Here is an 18,640-nt window from a genome sequence, read left to right on the forward strand (position 1 = left end):
AACATAATTTAGAAGTAGATATCCCTGGCGTTGCAAAGCAACTGAAATTACATTGTCAGTGACAGAGGAAATGATCAAATATCTTTTCAAAAAGTCTCTAATGTATAAGAAAAGTAGGTCTAATACATTTGTTTCTGACGTTCTTTAGTAACAATTAATTTTCAATAGTAAGCTCCTTGCTTTTACTGACCTGTTTAAAGATAATCAACAATTTAATAAGAAATTTTAATTTTTAAAGGACTATATCTAAATGTACTTAGTAGATTTACATCTGCTATAAATGTTTGCAGCTAAACATAAATAAAAAAATATTTGAGGTGCCAAAATTGTCAACCATAGGATCAGATCAGTTTTGGGATGTCAATTTTAGATGCAATTCAAAGGTTCAGTTCCCATTTCCTTTTACAAAAACGTATACTATCAGTTTAACAAATCATGATATTTTAGGTGATAGCTGCGATTCTGAAGCTTCAGAAAATTATTTTAGAACTCACAATTATTTAATAGTATGGCCATAATATTGGAAAGGAGAAAAAAGTTAACTTAACGTGACATCAATAGGGATACTTTTGTGAGGCTTGAAACACTTTTTAATTTTTACATTAAAGGCTGATACGCATCACACTTTGCACAGGCTTTGGACCGTGAAAATGATAAATGACCATCTACCATTCTGGCGTGTGTAAAATCGGAGTAAGCACGCTGAACTAATGTACACTCTATTTACAGTTACAACTTAATATTAGCTCCGATAATGCTGCTTCAATGTTTTAATAATTTTATCTCAGCAATCTGCGAGGACTCAATGGTCTTCATAGTTCTTAATACATTATTTTTAACGTAGTTTAGTCCAGTTTCTGAATATGGGCAATGGGTTTCAACCAAGGCCTAATGTTGCCAGTCTCTTCATAATTCTTTACGAATCTCTCTATACTGTCGTCCAGCTTCAAGTACTTCTTCCTATTCTTACCTTGAAGATTCATTTCCAATTTCATGTACATGCAGTTTGTGAGCTCTGCTTCCTTTTTCAAGCACTCCAGCAAATAGTTGATTCTAGGGTGAGGTTTTCCAATAATACTATTTATTTTGTTGTGCCACCCTTCAACAACATTCGTCGTTCGATGCCTTTTTCCGTAACAGTCCCACATTTCTATTGCGATATCCTCATTCTCTAGCCAGTTATCCACAAAGTAGTAAAAAAATTAAGAGAATCTTCCGTTATCAGGAGCTTCTGCGTGAATCTCAATCCATCCATTGCTTACGTCCTCCGGTTTTACAACTGCCAGCGCTGCACACATGCTGACGTGAAGTCTTGAAACCTCGTTCTAGCGCTACTCCTCAGTTAGACCGAGAACTCGAATTCTTCTCCATAAACTCTTCTTCATATGGAAATAGAATCCATTTATTTCAGTTGTGGGGAAAACGCGACGAATGGCTGATATCGCAGCTGCCCTAAAGTCCACCTTTACTTGTTTAGGACGCCACTCAGAGACTGCCTGTTATCAGACGAAACGGACGAACATATGTGTCTTCCTTATTATTAGGGAGCAGTGCAAATACAATAGGAAGAATGTTTGTTTCTTTAATCGGGCTTCCTAAGTCTACGTATATGGTGTAGATTTGTACAAATTTGTGTAAACTGCTTGTTGCATCTCTTAAATGTTCCATCCATAAAAAAATTTGAACATGTTTTTAAACTATTTTTTCCTTTGCGTCCACTAAAAATCATTATTCTCACCTCTAATCTATCGTCTTCCAGAAGAAAACTACTGTCATCTCCCATTTTTAATAGATCTTCATGAAGATCAATTTAATATGAGTTCTCAGGCTCTTGTTGGTTCCCCCGCTCTTGACTCCATCGACGACGCATGGTTCTCTTCATAGATTCTGAATTAGGCATCACTGTAAGAAACTCATAAACTTTATTATTTAGATTTGCCATTTCATCCACGTATATCTCCGCTAACTGTGTAGTTTCTTCTCGAGACCTTCTCTTCGCTCTTTCCACTTGCTTTCTCACATTCAGAGCCGCATCGTCAGGTGGTCCACAGAGATGTTCTAATACGTTCAACACTTCTCCGTTCCTTAAAAGCAGCTTTCCCTTGCAATGATCCGCTTTTCGGCGTAAGCACATTCATGTAACAACACCTTCCTTAGATTCCCTCTGTTTAAGATACGCGTAACCTTTCTAATGAGCAGGAGGCTTGCCCTTGTTCATTGTAATAACTTCCATACTGATGGTCGCATTAGGAACTTCGACAGCAAACTGGGCGGGCGGGTGAGGAGGAGGAGGAGGAGGAGGAGGGGAGACAAGGGACCGAACCCTTCGGAGCAGGTAAAACCGTGGCAAATGTCCGACGTGGCAAATGTCCGGACACCAACAAGGACGGCCACATCCGATCGGTTTGTCGTAGTTGTTCGACTTGCTCCAGTCCTGCCCCTCCTGGGCCTCAAGATACCGTCCATGCTCTGCAATCGGTTGTCCCACAGGATGACCCATCAGCGCGGAAGCTTTTCCCCACGCTCCTCATTTTCACAGAGGATGTCAGTTTTCAGGTCGACACTGGGACCACCGTCTCCCTGATTAATATGGCGACATATACCCGGCTGGGCTCTCCTGCGTTGTCGCCTCCCTCTCGCCGTTTGGTCGCCTACTGAGACGGTTCCATTCCCCTTCGTGGGTAGTTCGTCGTCCAGGCGATGTACAAGCGGGTTCCCCGACTCCTTACCCTCTTTGTCGTCGACCATCCATCGACTTCGAATATTTTTGGCCTGGATGCGTTTCAATTGTTTGGCTTTTCAATTTCCGACGAAGTTAAGGTCGTTTCCACGGCTGTTCCCTTCCAGGACTTGGACGATCTGTGCTCCGCTTTTGCGTCGTTGTTTGCACTGGATCTCGGATGTGCTTCCGGCTTTCAGGTGCACATCACCCTACGGCCGGATGTACAGCCTCGCTTTTCCGGGCCCGGCCCCTTCCAGTGGCCTTACAGCCAGCGGCCAAGCAGGAAATTGATCGGCTCCAGGCTGCAGGCATACTGTAGCCTGTAACTAACAGTGCATGGGCGACACCACTGGTGGTCATACGGATACCCAATGGGTCCCTTCGGCTGTGTGGGGATTTCGGCGCTACAGTCAATGCTCAGTCCCTCGTTGACACTTACCCCATTCCCTGACAGGAAGACCTTCTTGCCAAGCTTGACGGGGGAGAGTATTTTTCGAATATCGACCTGGTTGAGGCATACCACCAGTTGCCCTTGGATGCCGAATCTCAGAACATCATGGTTATCAACACACCTTTCGGATTGTATAAGTACAAGCGCCTTCCCTTTCGTGTCTCTTCGGCGCCGGCAATTTTTCCAGCGATTTCTCGAGCAGCTTACACAGCCTATCCCTGCCTGTGTGAATTATCTGGATGGCATTCCCGCCAGGAACATCTGCAAAACCTCAGCGTCTTATTTCACGCTCTGCAGTCTGCTAGTCTATGCTGTCGGCTGAACAAATGTTGTTCTTTTCAACCGGAAGTGGAATACTTAGGCCACTGGCTTAGCAAAGATGGCATTCGCACTTCAGGTCGTAATGTCGCGGCCAGTGAGGCCCTTCCTCGTCCCGTGGACTTATCTGAACTGCAGGTGTTTTTGTTTTTTGAGCAAGGTTTTTTTTTTTCATCAGTCTACTGACTGGTTTGATGCGACCCGCCACGAATTCCTTTCTTGTGCTAACCTCTTCATCTCAGAGTAGCACTTGCAACCTACGTCCTCAATTATTTGCTTGACGTATTCCAATCTCTGTCTTCCTTTACGGTTTTTGCCCTCTACAGCTCCCTCTAGTACCATGCAAGTCATTCCCTCATGTCTTAGCAGATGTCCTATCATCCTGTCCCTTCTCCTTATCAGTGTTTTCCACATATTCCTTTCCTCTCCGATTCTGCGTAGAACCTCCTCATTCCTTACCTTATAAGTTCACCTAATTTTCAACATTCGTCTATAGCACCACATCTCAAATGCTTCGATTCTCTTCTGATCCGGTTTTCTCACAGTCCATGTTTCACTACCATACAATGCTGTACTCCAGACGTACATCCTCAGAAATTTCTTCCTCAAATTAAGCCCGGTATTTGATATTAGTAGACTTCTCTTGGCCAGAAATGCCTCCTTGCTCCGTCCGTCATTGGTTATTTTACTGCCTAGGTAGCAGAATTCCTTAACTTAATTGACTTCGTGACCATCAATCCTGATGTTAAGTTTCTCGCTGTTCTCATTTCTACTACTTCTCATTACCTTCGTCTTTCTCCGATTTACTCTCAAACCATACTGTGTACTCATTAGACTGTTCATTCCGTTCAGCAGAACATTTAATTCTTCTTCACTTTCACTCAGGATAGCAATGTCATCAGCGAATCGTATCATTGATATCCTTTCACCTTGTATTTTAATTCCACTCCTGAATCTTTCTTTTATTTCCATACTTGCTTCCTCGATGTACAGATTGAAGAGTAGGGGCGAAAGGCTATAGCCTTGTCTTACACCCTTCTTAATACGAGCACTTCGTTCTTGATCGTCCACTCTTATTATTCCCTCTTGGCTGTTGTACACATTGTATATGACCCGTCGCTCCCTATAGCTTACCCCTACTTTTTTCAGAATCTCGAACAGCTTGCACCATTTTATATTGTCGAGCGCATTTTCCAGGTCGACAAATCCTATGAAAGTGTCTTGATTTTTCTTTAGCCTTGCTTCCATTATTAGCCGTAACGTCAGAATTTCCTCTCTCGTCCCTTTACTTTTCCTAAAGCCAAACTGATCGTCACCTAGCGCATTCTCAATTTTCTTTTCCATTCTTCTGAATATTACTCTTGTAATCAGCTTCGATGCATGAGCTGTTAAGCTGATTGTGCGATAATTCTCGCACTTGTCAGCTCTTGCCGTCTTCGGAATTATGTGGATGATGCTTTTCCGAAAGCCAGATGGTATATCGCCAGACTCATATATTCTACACACCAACGTGAATAGTCGTTTTGTTGCCACTTCCCCCAATGATTTTAGAAATTCTGATGGAATGTTATCTATCCCTTCTGCCTTATTTTACCGTAAGTCTTCCAAAGCTCTTTTAAATTCCGATTCTAATACTGGATCCCCTATCTCTTTTAAATCGACTCCTGTTTCGTCTTCTATCACATCAGACAAATCTTCACCCTCATAGAGGCTTTCAATGTATTCTTTCCACCTATCTGCTCTCTCCTCTGCAGTTAACAATGGAATTCTCATTGCACTCTTAATGTTACCACCGTTGCTTTTAATGTCACCAAAGGTTGTTTTGACTTTCCTGTATGCTGAGTCTGTCCTTCCGACAATCATATATTTTTCGATGTCTTCACATTTTTCCTGCAGCCATTTCGTCTTAGCTTCCCTGCACTTCCTATTTATTTCATTACTCAGCGACTTGTATTTCTGTATTCCTGATCTTCCCGGAACATGTTTGTACTTCCTCCTTTCATCAATCAACTGAAGTATTTCTTCTGTTACCCATGGTTTCTTCGCAGCTACCTTCTTTGTACCTATGTTCTCCTTCCCAACTTCTGTGATGGCCCTTTTTAGAGATGTCCATTCCTTTTCAACTGTACTGCCTACTGCGCTATTCCTTATTGCTGTATCTATAGCGTTAGAGAACTTCAAACGTATCTCGTCATTCCTTAGTACTTCCGTATCCCACTTCTTTGCGTATTGATTCTTCCTGACTAATGTCTTGAACTTCAGCCTACTCTTCATCACTACTATATTGTGATCTGAGTCTATATCTGCTCCTGGGTACGCCTTACAATCCAGTATCTGATTTCGGAATTTCTGTTTGACCATGATGTAATCTAATTGAAATCTTCCCGTATCTCCCGGCCTTTTCCAAGTATACCTCCTCCTCTTGTGATTCTTGAACAGGGTATTCGCTATTACTAGCTGAAACTTGTTACAGAACTCAATTAGTATTTCTCCTCTTTCATTCCTTGACCCAAGCCCATATTCTCCCGTAACCCTTTCTTCTACTCCTTCCCCTACAACTGCATTCCAGTCGCCCATGACTATTAGATATCGTTGTCGGTGTTGGTTTGCTGTCGATTCTGATTAGAACAACCCAGTCACTGAACTGTTCACAGTAACACACCCTTTGCCCTACCTTCCTATTCATAACGAATCCTACACCTGTTATACCATTTTCTGCTGCTGTTGATATTACCCGATACTCATCTGACCAGAAATCCTTGTCTTCCCTCCACTTCACTTCACTGACCCCTACTATATCTAGATTGAGCCTTTGAATTTCCCTTTTCAGATTTTCTAGTTTCCCTACAACGTTCAAGCTTCTGACATTCCACGCCCCGACTCATAGAACGTTATCCTTTCGTTGATTATGCAGTCTTTTTCCCATGGTAACCTCTCCCTTGGCAGTCCCCTCCCGGAGATCCGAATGGGGGACTATTTCGGTATCTTTAGCCGATGGAGAGATCATCATGACACTTTCTTCAAATACAGGCCACATGTCCTGTGGATACACAAGATGTGTCTTTAATGTAGTGGTTTCCATTGTCTTCTGCATCCTCATGTCGTTGATCATTGCTGATTCTTCCACCCTTAGGGGCAATTTCCCTCTCCTAGGACAAGAGCGTGCCCTGAACCTCTATCCGCTCCTTCGCCCTCTTTGACAAGGCCATTGGCAGAATGAGGCTGACTTCTTATGCCGGAAGTCTTTGGCTGCCAATGCTGATAATTTATCAAAATCTAGGCAATGGCGGGCATCGAACCCGGGACCGAATATGGTTCGATTATGAATCAAAGACGCTACCCCTGGACCACGGCCAATTGGTCAAGTTACTTATTACTTAAAGTTCTTGCCCCAGGCTGCCTCTGTCGCTCGACCTCTCAATTGCTTGTGTCGGAAAGGGGTACCTTTTGTTTGTACTCCTGCCTGTGACCAGGCTTTTCTCTATTTAAAGGCGATGCTGAAGTCCACCCCTTACCTTACTCCCTTCTCTCCGGACCACCCCTTGGTTGTGGCAGCTGGTGCGTCGGCGTACGGCATTGGGGCCGTCCTCGCGCACTGGGATGGCGATGGCTCCGAACAGCCCATCGCTTATGCCTCTAAGACGTTGACCCCAGCACAATAGAACTACTCCCACATTGAAAAAGAGGCCCTGGCGATGGTGTTCACCGTCCAAAAATTTCACACCTATCTCTGCATGGCAAATTTCACCCTCCTGACAGACCATAAACCCTCGGTTACACTTTTCGGACCCCACTCTCACTTTCCAGAGCAGACGGCTCAATGTCTCCAGCACTGGTCATTGTTTTTACATAATTACACTTACACCATCCAGTATAAGCCCACTGCCCACCATGCTAATGCGGACACTTTGTCATGTCTCCCAGCGGGCCCCGATCTTGCCTTTGACCAACAGGAGGTCCTCTGCTTTCACATTGATTCCGCCTGCAGGGATGTGCTGGACGGTCTGTCTCTTACGGCTGCTCACATTGCTGCAGCTACCCACCACGACCCTGTCTTGCGGCCACGAGTGGCTGCCCTATGTAATTCGTCAGATGCAGTCCGATTTCGGCCCCTGGCGCCACCTGTCCCACAGGCCCTCCATGGTCGATGATGTCCTTCTGTTGGCCACGGAGTTGGATGCCCACTGGGTGGTCATCCCTCCGGAATTTCGGCTTCGGGTGCTCCATTTGTTACACTGTGGGCACTGGGGTATGTCTCATATGAAAGTTTGGCTTGCCGGCATGTGTATTGGCCTGGCATCGATGGTGATATTGAACGCCTGGTCCGTGTGTGCACTGTCTGTGTGCGTCACCAGGCAAGCCCCCCTCAGTGGTTTGCACCCTGGCCTGTGCCTCGCCGACTCTGGGATCGCATCCATTTCGATTTTGTTGGCCCATTTTTGGGGTCCACGTGGTTACTCATCATTGGTGCCTAATCCAAATACCCATATGTTGTCCGCATGACATCCACCACCACAGAGGCTACATTCACGGCCCTGGCCCAGGTTCTCGCCATTGAGGGCCTGCCACACACATTGGTCTCCGATAATGGTCCCCAATTCACGGCGTCCTCCTTCCACGACTTTTGTCAGGCCAATGGTATCATACATATCCGTAGTCCCCCTTTCCACCCTTCGTCCAGTGGCGCAGCGGAGAGGCTTGTCCGCACTTTTAAACACATCTCCAACCACGTCGGCCCTCACCCTGTTTTTGAGCACCTATCGCACTACGCCAATTGACGGACACAGTCCGGCAGAGCTCCTTCATGGGCAGCCGCGGACCCTGCTCCATTTGCTGATGCCATCGTCCTCCCTCCCCCAATCCCGGCCCTCGCAGCGGTATGCCCCTGGGACGGCCGTGTGGGCCCGTGGGTACGGGGGCAAGGCGGGTTGAACACCCGCCATGGTCGTCACGGCCCACGGGCGGCGTGTGACGTTGGTGCAGACGTCGAACGGGTTGGAGCGCCGCCATCATAATCAGCTCTGCCCTCGTGCTGCCGAGGGACTCGTGCCGCTGCCTCTATCCCTACCTCCTTCAGGTACGGACGTGGTCCTCGAGTCACCGTCCCTGCCCCCGGTAGCCGTCTCCCTGCGGGCCTGCCGCCGGCCCTCTCCACCTCCGGGTGGATCGGCGGCTCCCTCCCCCGCCCTGAACTGTGGATCGGCTGTCGTGAATACCTCGAGCGTCCCTTTCACCCTACCAATTGCGATTGATGCGCCCAGTTCCTCTTCCCACTGCCACCCACCTTGGCACCATCCGGGGCGTTTCCGTCCCTATGTCAAGTTTCAGGGGGGAGGGATCTGGTACTGCGCGCCGCGGAATTTGAATTCGCACCAGACGTCATGGACGTCCAAGACACCTAGAGGTCTCTGCACCATCGCGCCGTAAGCTGTTGCGGCGCACGCCTCCTGGCCCGCTTTTAGTGTGAGGGATCCGCCATGTTGAATAAATTTGGCAACAATACTTTGCCCTACTACTCGCGACCTCTCGATCTGCTGGCATGTGCTCTACCAAGAGACTACAAGCTCCAGCAAATCCACTTGGTAAATTCTAATCGTCTGCATGTCTAATCACCCAGTACAATCCATGGCAGTCTAACATTTACTAGATGCTGTCTTCATGCTGTTGCAGTTTTGATGGTCAGGAGTGTACATGTGTGTGCACTCTTAGGAAACGAAACTTATTTATTTGTGGGGAGTAAGCAGCACCATCGTATCTGGAGCCGGCCGGAGTGGCCGTGCGGTTCTGGGCGCTATAGTCTGGAACCGAGCGACCGCTACGGTCGCAGGTTCGAATCCTGCCTCGGGCATGGATGTGTGTGACGTCCTTAGGTTAGTTAGGTTTAATTATTTCTAAGTTCTAGGCGACTGATGACCTCAGAAATTGAGCTGCATAGAGCTCAGAGTCATTTGAACCATCGTATCTGGACACACTGGCAGTGACGTAAGGTAGCGGTGAAACGTGAGGCAGCCAACGTATCGGGATTGGAGGTGGACGAGGGCTGCAGGGTGAGAGAGTGAGGCAGAGAGAGAAAGAGAGAGAGAGAGAGAGAGAGAGAGAGAGAGAGAGTGGGCGGCCGGCAGGCGCCACGTTTGGCCTCGACCCGTGACGAGCTGTGAGCGCCGCGCCGCCAGAATCCTCTTCGCCTCTCCATTCCTCTCCCCTCCTATCCTCTCGTGGCCCCGAAGGCCTCACAGGTAGCATCCGTTAACCAATGTGGCCACGCCACGTGCTCCTCAATACGGTATTATCACGCATTTTACCTTTCATTTTCCTAAATGCCTTCTCCCACAATAACATTCCAGATCACTATAAGCCAACAAACACTAACTGAATTGACATTTAGAACATTTCCTATTTATTGTTTAGTTTCAGTTGCACATTTTTAGTTACATAGTTTTAATGAATTTTAATTAGATAATTAAAAGTATTCCACATCTGATTAAAATCCTCCTGGAGAGTGGCTCCCTAAATACATAATTTATCTAACAACGTAAATGAGCGCCAAAGTCGCATTTGTTACATTTTATTGGCTGTTAAATAATACTGGCTGGTGTTAGGAAAGAGGGACGGGGTATGTGGCACTCTGTTTGTGGTCCTCAACGAAAAAATGTTTTCATCAAGCTATTATCAGTAGCGGAAATGTGTTTCAGGGAACTCATGACACAAAGCTGCATCAGAACAATTTATTCACCGCCGATTTCGGTCTAAGAGCATCGTCTGGTAGCTGTATCAACATTAAGAAGACAAAAGTGACTATAGCAACTCAAACTACGAAACGTCATACAAGATAACAATAATGTACATGTATTACTTACAAATAAGGTGGCCAATGCTACTCACATATCACTTCACACGTCACTTACGTAGGAGCATAAAAGCGCATTAACTGTCAAACTCATGAATAATAGAGAATGGTTCTTCAACATGAGCAGTTATCGTCACTCACACGAACACAACTAAACATATGTAGTCAGCACATGAGTAACCAAACTGTTCGTAATTTCAAAGATAAAACCACAAAGATGTCTATTCGATACGAGCCGTGGAACATAAGAGTAATTTTACGATAAAACAAATATTATAACAACCATTACTGTAAAGTCAGAAGTACATTTGTACCAAAACAGATTAATAAGGTATCTACTTACACACATTTTTCATATTTTTTTATAATAACTATGTTACATTCACATTATAATGCTTAATTTGTGCCGGTCGCTGTGACCGAGCGGCTCTAGGCGCTTCGGACCGGAACTGCGCTGCTCTACGGTCGCAGGTTCGAATCCTGCCTCGGGCATGTTTAAGTAGTTCTAAGTCTAGGGGACTGATGACCTCAGATGTTAATTCCCATAGTGCTTAGAGCCATTTGAACCATTTTTGAGCTTTATCTGTCCATTAACACACTAAACTACAATGAGGTAAATGGTGACAAATGTCTGAAATATAATTACAGTAGATGAAATGAAATGCCGTGTGGCTACGGCCTCCCGTCGGGTAGACCGTTCGCCTGGTGCAGGTCTTTCGAGTTGACGCCACTTCGGCGACCTGTGCGTCGATGGGGATGAAATGATGATGATTAGGACAACACAACACCCAGTCCCTGAGTGTTTCCAGTCATCAACAGTCCAATGTCGGTAGTGGCAGGCCCAGGCGAGGCGTAAAGCTTTGTGACGTGCAGTCATCAAGGGTACACGAGTGGGCGTTCGGCTCCGAAAGCCCCTATCAATGAGGTTCTGTTGAACGGTTCGCACGCTGACACTTGTTGATGATCCAGCACTGAAATCTGCAGCAATTTGGGGAAGGGTTTCACTTCTGTCACGGTGAACGATTCTCTTCAGTCGTCGTTGGCACCGTTCTTGCAGAATCTTTTTCCGGCGCCAGCGATGTCAAGCATTTGTTAGTTAACCGGATTCCTGATATTCACTGTGAAATGGTCGTATGGGAAAATCCCTTCTTCATCGCTCCTCGGACATGCTGTGTTCCATCGCTCGTGCGCCGATTATAACACCACGTTCAATCTCAATTAAATCTTGATAACCTGCCATTGTTGCAGCAGTAAAAGAGCTAAAATCTGCGCCAGACACTTGATGTTGCGTTGCTGACCACAGCGCCGTATTCCACCTGTTTACACATCTCTGTATTTCAGTACGCGTGCTTATATTGTTTTCTCTGGCGCTTCAGTGTGTTTTCTTCTCTCTACCTCCAGACGGCTCCGAATTGAACCGTGTAACACGGAAGTTTGTATCGTAACTATGTCGGTGCGTGAGAAATAGTCGAGTTTCTAATTCGAATACTTCGTCCGCACGTGGAGCACCCTCTCCTTAAGTATGACAATGGCAGAATGAAGAATAAAGATGTAGAATCTCAATAACGTTTGTTTTATTTAAAAAGCATTAAAATATTTCGCACAAATAATTCAGAGCATTACCTTTCAGCAATACATATACAATTTTTATACAGTAGATCGTACAATTATCACACGTCCCAAGAGACAAGGACTCAGAAACGAGGAATATTAGAGTAAATGACTGAAACTAAGGTTCCTAGGATATTACTATGAAGCTTCATGATCGTAGACACAAGAAAAGCTAAACACGCTTAACAATGGAGGTACACAGTTTAAAACTTCAGTGGCTTGCCGAGGAGCAGGCCTACCTTAACGATAGCATGCGAAATGCTGTAAATTTAACATGTATTGTGCGACTTAGAATAATGTAGCATACAAAATCCAACCTTATAGTCAAGAGGAATACAGGGAAATACATTTTCCCAAAGGGATCTGTAAACAGTATCAAAATGTGTCAAACTAAAGGTCAATAAGGGACATCAGACGAACTACTAGCGAAATTATTGCAGCCCTTGAAAAACAAGAGAGAATCAGTGGTTTATTAACCGCGAATGCTATGTTTTATGTATTTTCTAATAATTATGTTGCTATATATTACACTTGTACCATTACATACGCTTTTGTAGAAAAGTCACATTACTCCTCATGGTCCCTTCTGTAAAATATGAGATTTTGCATCACTATATTTAAAAAAATTACGCCTCGTGTGTGTGGCTTGTCACAGTCATGTATATTTATGTTTCTGTTCAGATGATGGATCATATTGTACTTAAGATTAATTATGACTTGTAATTGTTTTTACTTCCTTTATTTACAGTCACTTACCTAAACTTTCGTTTTATTTTTCCATTTATTTGTTACATGCATCGCCTCCTTTACCGCAATGTTCAACTGTCTAAGCCATTTAACCATGATTCTCCCTTATTTTGGATGGCTGTAATAAGCTCTCTAGTAGGTAGTTTGATGTTCCATATTGATCTTTAGTCTAACAGATTTTGATGTTGTTTACTGATCCCTTTTTGGAAACGTATTTCCTTATAATTTCTCTTCACAATATGCTAGATTATTTTAAGTTCCACAATAAATGTGAAATACTTGTATTCACAGCATATCGCATACTACCTTTAAGATACTCTTCAGTAAGCCACTGAGATTTTACACTATGTACCTTTCATTATTAAGTCTGTTTATTTTTCTTGTGTCTATGAAGCTTCTTAGTAGTATACTTAGAACCTCAATTTTAGTCATGTACTCAGATAATGCTCGTGTCGGGGTCCTTGTACGTGAGGAAACGTGATACGTTGAACTGTACGATCTACTGTACTCAAAAATTGTATATACTAATACTGTTCGCACCTTTGCTTTAATTATATTTGAAAGTTATTTTTCACGGTTCACCTTATAGTCGTTTGGTGTTTTCATAGAGAGATAATACATTGTAACATAGTTTTTATAAAAAAATTGTGTTAACTGTGACTAAGCGGATATGTTATTATTCCGTTTTACTGTATTTGTTGTTATAACGGTTGTTTTATGTTAAAATTAAAACCATTTGGCGGTGATCATATCGACTAGACGGCTTTGTCGTTTCATCTTAGATATTACGAACACTTTGGTTACTCAGGTTGTGTCCTGACGACATATGTCCAGACATTTGTTTGTGTGTGTGACAATAATTGTTGATTTGGGAAAATCACTGCCTTCCTAGGTATTATTTATGAGCTTGATGGTTAATGCGATTTTATGTCCCTTCAGGAGTTACGTGTGACTTGTACTGGCAAATTTGTCGTGAGTAATGCTTTCATATTATCGTTGTCTTACATGAAGCTTTGTATTCTGTTGTTCTGTAGTCACTTTTGTCTTCTTAACATTGATACAGGTACAAGAAGATTGTCTTAGGTCGAAACCGGTAGTAAATAAATTGTTCCAATGCGGCTTTATGCCATGAGTTCCCTCAAACTCTATGAATAAGTTACAAGCATCTGAGGCACGTGATTTCCTGCTCTTAGTAGCGGAGAAGTAGCGTATGTACTACTGGCGTCGCTTTTCCGCTACCGACAGCAGGTAAACACGTCCCCAAAAGCGTTTCGCTGATTCTTAGCGCGGTTCCAGTTGCCAGAAAGCCGTGCAGCCCACAAACAGTCTGCCACATATACTTTCCCTCTCTCCTAACTCTCACCGTTGGGTCATTCCTTGGTTACCGACGTAACATTTGCACAGCTTACTTGAGTCAATAACATAAAAATAAATGAATAAAAAAGCAGATATAGTTGAATGTGACACTACATACAGCGAAGGTTGGTGATGCGAGCTGTGTTGCTCTGCCAATGGACAAAGAACAGAAAGTGCTATAGACACAACAGAATCTTAAATTTTCTTGAATGGAGCAAATTTTACTTCAGGACCAAAAAAATCTAATAACTTTGATGTCTGTGGTCTGGTGACACCATAAGAAAAACGATGTATTGAAATACCCACTCCGTATCTAATTAGCCTGTTAGCCTTTGTACAGAGGAACACCGTTGCAACGCAGCCGAAACGACGGCTTACTTCAGGGTTTTAGGTGTGTTATACGACACTCAGGAGGATTTTAACGAGACTGACGCTGGCCACGGAAGGCTACTTTTTCTATACAGTTAAGATTGTGTCATTTTAAGAATGTAGACCATAAGAAGACAAAACAGTAGTATATCTGCACAGATGAAATTTACAGATACGTCGTACAGCATGTGATGTATCATGTTGTAAACTGTCATGCAACGACGAGTAAATAAACTGTGAACCGAAGACATACTAAATCACTTTTTTTAACACATTTAATGTTATTGAAGTACAGCGTCTTCCAAGCAATTTTTGAGCCAGCAGGAAAACTGACAATCGACAGAAACATCCCAAATGACCAGCTGAAGAATAAAAGACATATCACTGTATCAGAAGCTGTCATAATATCTCAAGCGCTCGAACATGATGCTCAACGAAGATCTATAATTGACTCACGATACATGAAATCATTCATTTTGAAACCACAAACGAATTAAGCACATATTACACAAACGTCGGGGCGAATGAATGTTTAAGACTTGCACTTGCGCGGCTCACAAATATTCTGGAAAAGCGGGGCTTATTCCCATTCTGTCAGTCCGACTACGTTTCTCTGTATCTATCTTAACACAAAGAAAGGAGCCATTCCACCAGATATTGCAACAGAAATAAGTAATTTATTCACCACTACTGACCAGCTTTGGACCTTAACTCATTTTCCAAAGCGCAAATACATGTCGACACATCCTCCTAAAGTAGTACGTAAACAGGATGAATCGAAACATTGACAAAATTTCAGAGTCTTCTCAGAGACATTGTCTGAATACGTGGTCTTTGGTGGTTCCTTACCAATAATGCAATTATTATTTATTCTGTCTGTTACGGCAGTTACCTTTGTTTCTGTGAATAATGCTTCACAACAGTGAAAGAGCCTGCGATATGCAGTCACCAAAACATACAACACATAACACAGAGTAACGCAACAACCCTCAGAAGAAAGAAACTCTAGACGCAACCGAGCAGTACTGAACGCAAACTTGGAGGCGAAGAATAAAGTAGGGATTACAGTTGTCAACAACAAGTGTCTTTGAGTGACTGGAACTACACTGCGCAACAGGATTAAAGGATCTCTTTTTCGATACCCCGTAATTGTCTTCCATTCCGGCGCAGGACGACTAAATTTGGCTCAAAGATGCCTACAGTCTTCCCCTGTAATGGTGCAAAACAATGGCACCCTAGGGCATCACCCTCGGCGATGCTTCAATCAGGACGGTGTCGACACATGAGAAAAAATGACCAGAGCTCAGTAGCTAATGTGACACGCAAAGCGTGTTAATGATACGACATTGTCACCAAATTTCACCACAATTCTGCCCAATGCCGCCGTGGCCGCGTCACTCGATTAAGAGGTCGTCACGCCGCCTCTTACCCACATTTCACGCCTTCTTTTGACGCCTCTTCGATGAGGGTCAGAACGGTGACAACCAGCGTCGAAATCACGCGGTCTTCTTTCGGATGGCCGAGGAAAAGATATCAGCCACACCGCCGCTCAGAATCGATGCGAAAAGCCTCAGAAGTGGCATAAATGGCGTCAAATAAACTTACACTTTCCTTAGGACTTTTCGCCGCACATATCGCGGTCGAAAACGATAGTTATCAGTTCGATGAGCAACAGGGCGACGTTCGTGACAACCTTTGCCGTTGCTGAGACCCCCAGACGTTTCAGCCCCTCTCTACGGACATTGTAGGGCCGCATCCCCATTGAACTTGATCGCATCCCTTTGCAATGCACAGCGACCGCAATTTTTGCTCTGTTGTAATTGTTGCAACCACCAGGCACCGTTCAGAATCATTTAACGAAATCTGAACTTAATGCAAAGAAGCAAATGGTTCTCATGCTTTTTCAGTCCACTTGATTCACGCCCTTCTGTACTGTGTTCACAGAGGGGTGCGACATTGACACATGGGTGAATACACCGCCAATGGTCTCAGTTCGGCAATACTCTCAGTGGCACTCGCCCACGTTCAATGATAACTTAAAAATGCGCCTTTACAGAAAAAACGTTTTGAGCCGTGGCGAGCTGGCGCCAGTGTTATTTTGTTCATGTATCGTTGAGATCTATTGTGGTTGAGCTAAACTATCTTTGCTTTTAGCGTGACTTATCTCCCGGGTTGGTGGGCGAAGCGAGTTGGTTAATAGCATTCAACGGGTAACCCACGAGATCTCGTGACCTTCGCTGGAAGACAAGTGTCAACGGCCGCCGAACGAGCGTGATGACCGTTATATGTTGTGAAGTTGGTCGGGCGTTTTGGCGTCATGAGCAGCTTGCAGATACAAGTTCTGTGACTTCGCTGGGAACAAAGTTTGAAGTGAAGCGGTGAAGCTGTGGAACCCGCTCCTTCGTACGGTGCACGTGATATGACTAAGTGGTCGTAATTGTGTTTTGTTGACCGACGCACTCAGAGGCTTTTAAATTTTATTATTATGGTGAGACTTTTACAGTCGAACTTTGAGATGGTATGGAAGAGTTCAGTTGGCCTAGTTAAATGGTGGCCGCTATTTGAAAGCTTTCTCAGAAGTTTTACTAGTGATCTGTGTTTCTTGTAATCAAATGATTTTATATTGGCATTTTCAAAGCCTGCACTCTATTAATACAGTTGTCCACGTGTAAAATGCTTAAGGTCAAAGTTGCGAATTTGTCAGTAGTGTAACGTGATCCTTTATACACTTACCCACATATCGAGTCAAAGGTTCTGCCGAGTGTTTCAGAGTTATTCGAATGTCTTTATGATTCGTGCAAAAACCTTTGATTGTGCCAGCGCCTGGCCACTACCGGGAGTTGTTCACATACCGCCTTCCAAAGTTTAGTATTTATCTTCCTTCCACCAAAGCGGGTTAAGCTGGTAGATATACCAATATATATTTTATGTAAGCTGTTCTTATACAAACCTGCTTCCTTAAATATTAGCAACTGGCAACTGGCTAAACATGACACTGCATACCATATGCTGAGTTCCTTGTGCAGCTCTTTCTAGTAGTCTTTCATTGACACGTCTGAGCACGTGAACATTCATTTTTGAAGATCCGTGTTTCTGTTGTAGTTTTTTATGTAAGTGGTTCTATCATGTTATGCTTAGCGCGTTATGTCTTAGCTTGGCGCTAGTGTTGAAGTGTTTTTAAGTCACCCTTTATTTGTAACTGTTTTCATTATATGTATTTTGAGGGAAATCCTATATGGGAGTTTGAATTTATAAAGTTTGTCAGTAAATCCGTTTTCTTAATACGCGGAAATAGAGCAAGGGGTATCAGTGCCCGGCAACGTTAAGCTTTTAATTGACCTTTTAACAAGTGCTTCTTTAACGGATTGAAATAGTAAGCTTATAAGGTTATTTTAGTGAAGAATGGTAAGTGCGGCCATCTTAATGTAATAACTGATTTTAAGGAGTTTTATGAATTGGCTATGTGACGTAATTGATAATTGCTATACTTAAGGTTTCTATAAATGCCTGACACATTAAGTTTTTTTATAATTTTCTCTTAAGGGACTGTTTACTTGAGTACTGAGTACGTTGGGTTTCTAACTGTATTTTCAAAGCTTTATCTAGTGGCTCGTCCACAATTTGTAACTGTCAAATTCCTTAAAAGGCGTAATGTCAATAAACTGTCTTAATTATAAATTGTGACTACCAACCATGATTCCATCCCACTTCCTCTTTTATGGTATCTAAGATATGGTGGATAAGTGTGGTACAAATAAGGCAACCCACATGCCACCTTTGAAGTGGCCCTAGGTACCTGCAGGTAGGCAACTGGCATCGGAAGGACGTCAAAATGTTCTCGCTGGGTGTCTAGGGCTGCTTCTCAGGTTTTCTGTTTACAGGCACATTTTTAAAATTCTCAGTGAATGTCAGCGGATACAACGTATGGTATTGCCGAACTGGGACCCTTCACGCATGTTTCAATGTCGCATCGCTTCGTGATCGCAACACAGGTGAGGGTGAAGCAGGTGGGCTGAAAAAGGACAAGTACTCTTCGCTTCTTTGAATCAACACTGGGTGTCGCCATTCTGACATCCATCGCAGAGAACTTAAAAGAAGGGGTGAAATCTGGGTAACAGGAGATGTGACGACCTACACATCGTGTGACGCACCCACAATGGCGCTGGACAGAATTTTGGTGAAATCTGATGCCAATGTGACATTATTTACCTACCTTACA

Source organism: Schistocerca piceifrons, chromosome 1 (assembly GCF_021461385.2).
Source record: "Schistocerca piceifrons isolate TAMUIC-IGC-003096 chromosome 1, iqSchPice1.1, whole genome shotgun sequence".
Classification (NCBI taxonomy): domain Eukaryota; kingdom Metazoa; phylum Arthropoda; class Insecta; order Orthoptera; family Acrididae; genus Schistocerca; species Schistocerca piceifrons.